The 8,173-nt window shown below is 45.8% G+C and overlaps 1 pseudogene; it reads left to right on the top strand.

Annotated features, from left to right (window-relative positions):
• Positions 1 to 6,396: 6,396 nt before the first annotated feature.
• Positions 6,397 to 6,731, top strand: LOC113836754 (annotated as a pseudogene).
• Positions 6,732 to 8,173: the final 1,442 nt, after the last annotated feature.

Consider the following 8,173-nt stretch of genomic DNA (forward strand, 5'->3'; position numbering starts at 1 on the left):
TATTTATTTATTTATTTGGTTTTTCGAGACAGGGTTTCTCTATCCTGGCACTCGCTCTGTAGACCAGGCTGGCATCGAACTCACAAAGATCCACTTGCCTCTGCCTCCTGAGTGCTGGGATTAAAGGTGTGCGCCACCAATGCCTGGCTTGAGAGATATTTTAAAAAAGAGACTGCTGTGCCCTTCCTTCCAGCTGTCAGACCACTGAGACAATAGACTCAAAGAAGTAAGATTTCCCCAGGAATCTCATGCTAGGGGAAAGGAAAACCTGAAGCTGGGTTCCTGCCAGAGGAGGAACTTGCCTCTCTGGAAGAGATCGCACTCTGTGTTGACTTTATCAGACCAGCCACAGGGCAGAGGGGAAGAGAGACAGTGATGGGTCAGTGATGGACAGGACCACTGCATGACCCTCCCCCAACTCTCATGCTCCATTTAAGCATGAATCTCAGTCAATACTTTTCACTATTGTGAAATTCTTAAATTGTCATACTGGGGACAGTGGCTGACCTAGCTTGTTGGCTTTTATCCTACAAACTCCAGTAATAGCTGGGCATGGTGGGGCATGCCTTCAATCCCAGCACTGTGGAAGCAAAAGCCAGCAAGCTTCTATGAGTTTGAAAGCAGCCTGTTCTATATACATGGAATTCCAGGCCAGCCAGAGAAACAAACAAACAAAAACCAGTAATAAAACCAGAACCACACTTGTCTGAGAAACAGATCTACAAAGTCACACAGAGATAGAATATGCACAGTCAAGGTGGACAGCACAGGACCAGTGACAATCAAGCCACATTGCTTCCAGAAACTCACCCAGGTGAGTGCCAGTCAAACAGCCTGCAGGGCAGATGTCTCGTCAAGTGCTGGCCCTTCTGCTCTGCGGTGCCATTTGCAGGGCAGTTACAGATCGTGGAACTAGTCTTGGTGACTCATGGTCCCAGCACTCATGAGGCAGGAGGGTCATGAGTTCTAGGCCACCCTGTGTTCCATACAGAGACCTGGGGGGGGAGCATATTCAGAGAATGAATTACTAAATAAGGAAATAGTAAATGGGTTTGGAAGAAAAATGAGACAAAGAAGATTACCAAGATTACCACATCTGTCTGTTCATGGCTTGAGAAAGAAAAACAGCAAAACGTTCATAGAAAACGTTATACATGTGTAGGTCTGGACGTATTTCCAGATGTCCGAGTTATAAAAGTTGAGTTGGCTCAGGGTCTCAACCGTGTACAGGGGCAATTCCAGTTTCTTTGGGTTGTGACGGTAGAACTATGAACTGAAAAGCTAGAATCTAGACCAGATGCTGCTCTGCCACAGCGCCCCCAGTGCCCCACCCTCCTACAGACACCTCAGGTACTGCCTGTGATGTGAGTCAATAGCTCTGACTATTGGGTGCTGGGAAAGTGAGTTCACATTAGCGTGAGTATGGTGGTCACACATCCTGCTCCCACCCTTTCCCAGAGCCTGGTTGCCAACTTGTGCTGTGAAACTTCCCCCATCCTGAGAAAGCTGTAATAAGAGACCAGCTGCATCTCTGCTCCACCCTGAGGACCCTGATTCCTCTTCTCAGAGTGCTATCTCTGGTGCTGGGGCCCTGAAGTCTCTTCAGAACCCCTGCCATGCTGTTTGTTTTTCTGTTTCTTTTATCTCAAGGTCCAAAGTGCTTGGGTTGTTGTTGCGTCCACACTGTGGCATGTGCACTTTACCAACTTGGTAGTATTCCACTGTCAGTCACAGTCCCCAATGGAAGTAAAGTCACAGCCATCTGGGACCTGCCTTATGCTTCTCCCGCTTCTGACAAGCCAGCTTTTGTTTCTTCTTCATGGGTGTATGATATTCTCTTCGTTGTTAGAATTTAGATGCTCCACTAGATTTTGCTTAGGTGGGGGTTTTCCTTCCCCTTTGTCCTGGTTCCAGTCCCTGGTTAGTTAGCATTGGGTTCTGAGGTGAAGTCACCCACGGGCAGTGTGCAATAGAAAAGAGATGGTCTCACCGCTTCCTTCAAAGTCATACCACCAGTGACCCAAACTTCCCAGCACTCTCCACAGGATGAAGCCAGGGACCATTGGGAGCTGGGGCCAAACCTCTAACGCCCGGGCATCCTCACAGTGCCTCAGTAAAGTTCCTATTCTGTAACCAACTGTGTTTTAAGCATCTATGGTGCACTTAGGCGGCTTATGGAGGTGTGAATACCAAGTTCGACTTGTAGATGTTGGTCTTAGCAGAGAGAATTTCCATTTCCATCCGCATAGGACAAATGCCTTAAATATGTGGCACCTCTCAGGGGATACACACATAGGGTTAAGTGACAACATCTAGTCTAGCCCATGTGTGCATAAAATGCTAAGTCACTCTGTCATCTAAAACTAGGCTTAAATGCACAGTGACGGGGTGGGGCTCCCTTCCCCTGCTATCTTCTCATGGCTGGTTGGGGGTCTGGAGACTATGTGCTAGCAAGGCCTTCAAACTGGTCAGGATCTGCCTCTCTCACATGAGAATGAAGAAGAGGCTGTCAAGTAGGCAGGTGGAGAGGAGAGTGCTTTCGGGATCAATGTGGCCTTCTGGTTTCTAGGGACACGGAACTTAGAAGTCACTGTTTAACCATAAGTGAAATGCAAAATCAAAACTCCAGCAACTTTTTTAAAATATCTATTTTATTTTATGTGTGAGCATTTTGCCTACAAGTGTGCACCTTGTACATGCCTGGTACCAGTGGAGGTTAAAAGAGGGCATCTGGAACTCGAGTTACAGATGGTTGTGAGCTGCTATGTGGTGCACAGAACTGAACCCAGGTCCTCTTCAAAGAGCAACCGGTGCTCTTAAAGCCAAACCTTGCTCCACACCAATTCACTAGTTCCCAAAGCTAGACCTGGATGCAATCTTTAATCTGTCATAAGCACCCTATCATTTGTTCATGGTTCCCACGTCATACAACACACCCATCCTCCATAGCATAGCCACTTCTCAAAGCAAATGTCAAGACAAATTTAAAGGAAAAGCAGTTTAAAGACACTAAATACACCTCAGAACCAGAAGGAATATTGGCATTAGCAAGTGGGGGGGGCATAATTGCTAAGCCAAATTTGTTTTTAGGTTTATTTCTATTGCTTTAATTTTGTGCATGTGTATGTAGGTGTGTGCAGGTGTCCACAGAGCCAGAGCCATCAGATTCCCCTGGATCAGACAGTTGTGAACCGCCTTACCTGGGTGCTGGGAGAGCCGTAAGTGTTTTGAACTGCTAAACTGCCGGACGGCTGGGTCATCTCTCTAACCCTAACCAAAGTTTTTGATGGTAAAAATGTATAACGTATCAGAACAGATGGACAAGCTGGATATAGTGGCTCAGGAGGCTGAGGCAGGAGCATTGCCACGGCCCAAAGCTAGCCTGGGCTATATGGAGCTTCAGACCAGCCCGGGCTACTCTAGCAAGAAAGTTTACTAGCAGCCAGTAAAGGGGGGGGGGGGGTTAAGGGTGGAAATATCCCAGGCCCTGCCTACTTTGGCGTATGCTCCTTGCACCCTCTGCTGGCAGATTTCATTTTTGCTTATAAGGCACCTACACTTTTTTTTTTTTTTTGATTAATTAAATTTGTTCTTGGACAATTTCATACACAGTAAAAGAGGCACAATGACATTCTCACCCTCTATCCTATCTTATCTCTCTACTACCTCCTCCATACTCCCTCCCCCCGTCCTTAAACACACCTTTCTCTAGTTCGTGTGTTTGTTATGTGACCCACTGAGTCACAAAAGGACGTTGGTGTGATCCTGGGTTGAGAGCTATCTGTAGGAGTATGGGAACTCAGCAGTCGGTACACCACGAAAGGTGGCAGTTCTGCCTCTCCAGGAATTTACCAATAGCCAGTAGTTCAGCAGTAATAGGTGAGCCCAGTGAGTGTCTCCTCCTTTCCTGACCCTTTGTTGGCAGGGCTAGTCTGGTACAAGCCCACTGTACGTAACCAAAGTTGTTCTGAGTTTTACTGAGTTTAACATACAACACTTCACAGCCCTTCAGTCTATCTTCTGACTCTTGGATACTTCCCTGACACCTTCTGCATGTTCTGATGGGGGTTGGGAATGAGATGCTAAAAATACTATCTTTTCTCAATGTTTTCTCCTAACTGTGGTCAAAATCTTGCCTGATGAGAGCCAAGCTACCTGCCATGGTCTCAGGATCTGAATTTGTTGTGGATTTGAAGGGTCCATCTACAGCACACCAGGTTCAAAACATCATGCTGATAGCAGAACAGTCTTAGTCTAAATTTCTGAGTTTTCCTTATTTTATGTGTTTGTGTGAGATAGGGTTTCATGTAGCTGAGGCTGACCTTGAACTCACCATGGTCTTCCATCTCTCAAGTATGTGTTTATCATTTCTAGGGTTTTATTTTGTCTAGTTTTTCTCATTGGGAGGGTTGTTTGGCTGATTTAAAATTTTTATTACATTTATTTATTTGGATGTGTATGTGTGAGGTACATGTAGAGGTCAAGGAGAACTTGAGGGAATGCTTCTCTTCTCCTACCTTGTGGTCATCAGTCTTGGTGGTAGGTGCCTATACCCACTGAGCTTGCCAGCCTCCTGCTTTGCTGACTTTTGGGACAGAATCTCTATCTGCATTTGAGTTCCCTGGACTCAAACAATCCTCCTGCCTCAATTTACCAAGTAGCTGGTACTACAGACACACAACACTAAATCTCACTATTAGTCCATGCTGGGGATGCATGAAACATTATGCATGCATGTGTTTGGGGGATGTATGGAACATTATGTGTATGTATGTATGTTGGGGTGTATGAACATAGTGTGTGTGTGTGTGTGTGTGTGTGTGTGTGTGTGTGTGTGTGTGTGTGTTGGGGATGCATGGAACCTTCTGTTGCTAACTGACCAAGTGAGGAGTCTAGCTTTGGAAATGGCAGTGGCATTAGAACAGAACGAGAAAATGTATACAAGAGTTGACAAAACAAATCTGCCCCCCTGTGGCTCAGAAGTAACCACATTTTGACATGTTCCTTGCCTGCCGAGTATGGGAGTGTGTGAGCTTCTGCTGTGCAGTTTATTTCATACAGACACCATGTCCTATTTAGTTCCATAATCTGCTGTATACACTATCACAGACTGATGTCTTCGGTGCTGCAATCAGAGCCAGCCAAACAACCCCGGATCCAACCCTGAGTGGGGGAGTGTGGATTCAGGAAAGCTAGCTATCCAACAGGGTTAAAGATGAGACAGGGACATCTGATCATCACAGGAGGGCAATCAGCTAATACTGAAGGCCGCAGTTTATTAATGCATCATCTTAAGTAACCATCAAAGGTGGAAGCAATGGCAGAAGACATCTATTATCATGTATAAAGGGCTGATAGCAATTATTTCCCTTAATCCTAAAGACACCCCTTTGCTGCACGTACTCAAGCCCTCAGGCACCCCACACCAGCACATCTCACTAGCCTTCAGGGTGGGGTAGACTCGCCCTGGCTAAGGCCATTCTCCACTGAGACCAGGCCATCCAGCAGCTATTAGCTGACGTCTAAAAGACAATAGAAATTCTGGGCTCTGCTGAACTCGTGGTAGGGTGGAATAGATTTCCAAAATATACAGCCCTGACAATATACTTTAAAATAGCTGTCTATGTTCCTCACTGTCCCTTTGCCTCTATTCTCAGCCACTCTCAGGACACCCTGGAGAGTGGAACAGTCATTCAGTTTCTTTCTAATATTTGTCTTAGAGAATTTTCTCTCCTGTAGGAAAGCAGCACCTCAATAACATGAAGCTGACCCCTTCTCTCCCACTGGAGCGGCTAAATAAACAAATGCTTAGAAGTTGCTCTTGTCTGAAGCATCGCCTCTTCAGTGGGCCCACGGAGTCCTTAAAAGTGGGTGGCAAGGCCAGCCCTTCTGTCTTCATCGTGCATCTTCTGCTCAACTGCACATGCACTTCTTAGTCATGCTAGAAACCAAGGATGGCTAACCTATCTCACCAGCTTCCAGCTGAAGGCACAGAGATAAGAGTAGCTGAGTCATCGGCCACAGTCCTATTGCAGACCCCAGATGAAGAACAGAGCCTTCCATGACAGCCCACTCTCGGTGTGAGGGCAGTCATCTACCAGGGTTCTTCCCACCATGACAATAATGGAAACCTCTGAACTATAAGCCATCCCTAATTAATTTTTTTTTAATTTTTTCCTTTATAAGAATTGCCATTTCAGGTCTTGGCTCCAAGATGACCAAAAAAAACAAGAAACAACGAGCATGCCAAAAGTGCCGCAACAGTGGTGATGCATGACTTTAATCCCAACACTCGGGAGGCAGACGCAGGCAGATCTCTGTGAGTTCGAGACCAGCCTGGTCTACAAGAGCTAGTTCCAGAACAGCCTCCAAAGCACAGAGAAACCCTGTCTCAAAAAAAAAAAAAAAAAAAAAAAAAAAAAGTGCCGTGGCCATGTGCAGCCAATTCGCTGAATGAACTGCACCCAGTATGTGCCCAAGGACAAGGCTATCAAGAAGTTTATCATTTGGAACATTGTAGAGGCTGCTGCTGTCAGGAACATATCTGAAGCAAGTGTCTTCGACGCTTATGTGCTTCCCAAACTCTGTGTCAAGCTGCATTACTGTGTGAGCTATGCTATTCACAGCAAAGTAGTCAGGAATTGATCTTGTGATGCCTGGAAGGACCCAATACCCCACAACAATTTAGACTTCCTGTTGTTGCACCACAACCTCCACCAAAGCCCATGTAAAGAGATGTCTTCATAAAGACAGAAGAAAAATACCTTGGAAAAGTAAAATGGGACTTACACTTTATGTAGCATTTGAGTGTTTCTAAAAAATTTGCCGTGGTCATGATGTCTCATCACAGCAATAGAAATCCTAAGACAGATGGTCAGCCCAACAAGGGCCAAGGTCCTATAAACTCCCCTCATCCTGTGAACCTCTATGTACACACCTGTTTGACCAAGCCCTGGATCCCAGCCATTCCTGAGATCTGACTCCATTACAACCTTCCTCTTCATGCCTGCATTAGGGTAATAACTAATTGAACTCTCTGCCCTGGTGTGCCTGCCTGCCCAGTTTGGTTTATTGTGCTTTATACCAGTGCCTTTTGTGAGGCATTGGAAATACCTTTTCCCAACAATTCATGGTTCATTTCTGTAACACAAAAAAATAAAAGCCCCAGAGACTAATGTTGGAGTTCAAACTTCAAGCTGAGAAACAAAAAAGCAAAGTAGCAGGCCACTAGCTCTTACCACTACCTCAGGCTGAATGGGCTGTTCTTGCTGCCTCTCCTCAGCGTGGCTGGAGAACCCTGAGACTGAGTGTCTTCCTATCCTCAATGTCGTTGGAGAATGAATGCCCTCTACTGAGACCCTTGCTCTGGTCTTATATACCTCCCTAATGCTGAGATTAAAGGTGTGTGATCCCAGGTGCTGAGACCATCTTATGGGTGGCCTTGGACTCACAGAGATCTGTCTACCTTTTAATCCTGAGTCCTGGGATTAAAGGTGTCTACCAGGACCTCCTAGCTTCTGGATGCTGGGATTAAAGGTATATGCCTGGCTTCTATGGCTTGTGACTGACTTTGCTTTCTGAATCCTCAGGCAAGCTTTAATAAGTCATAAATAATATATCACCACACTTTTCTGACACACCAATAAATGGAACATCTATATCACCCACTCAGAGGCTCAGGGGATGCCGAAGAAGGATGTAAGAGATGGAGAATAGGGTGGAGAGCTGTCTTCCAGGCATGATGAGGCACTCTTTAACTGACAGCAGTTGTATTAACCTGCACAATATTAAACCTGTCAACATTCTGTCATAAAGGAGGGAGGCACTCGGGAGACCCCACCCCTCCCTAAGCATCTGTAGGCAGTTAATGGTTTGGGGTGAGGGGGTGTTCTTCAGTAATGTAGCCCTTAAAAGGGTGTCTATGTTTCTGTTAGCAACTCTCACCCATGTTCCTGTAAGCAACTGTGGTCAACCTCACTGGGTCACACACAGAGATGTGAAATGCAGGGAGGGACTGCTGGGGAGGAGGGAAGGATCAGCAAAATTACAAGAGTATATCAGGGGTCTAACATGATCAAAAGTATCATATACACATGTGAAATGCCATAACAAAGCCCATCATTCTCATTCTGTACAACTAACATATGCCAAGAAAAACATCTTTTAGAAAGCC

This window comes from Cricetulus griseus, chromosome 7, assembly GCF_003668045.3.
Source record: "Cricetulus griseus strain 17A/GY chromosome 7, alternate assembly CriGri-PICRH-1.0, whole genome shotgun sequence".
NCBI classification, from domain to species: Eukaryota; Metazoa; Chordata; class Mammalia; order Rodentia; family Cricetidae; genus Cricetulus; species Cricetulus griseus.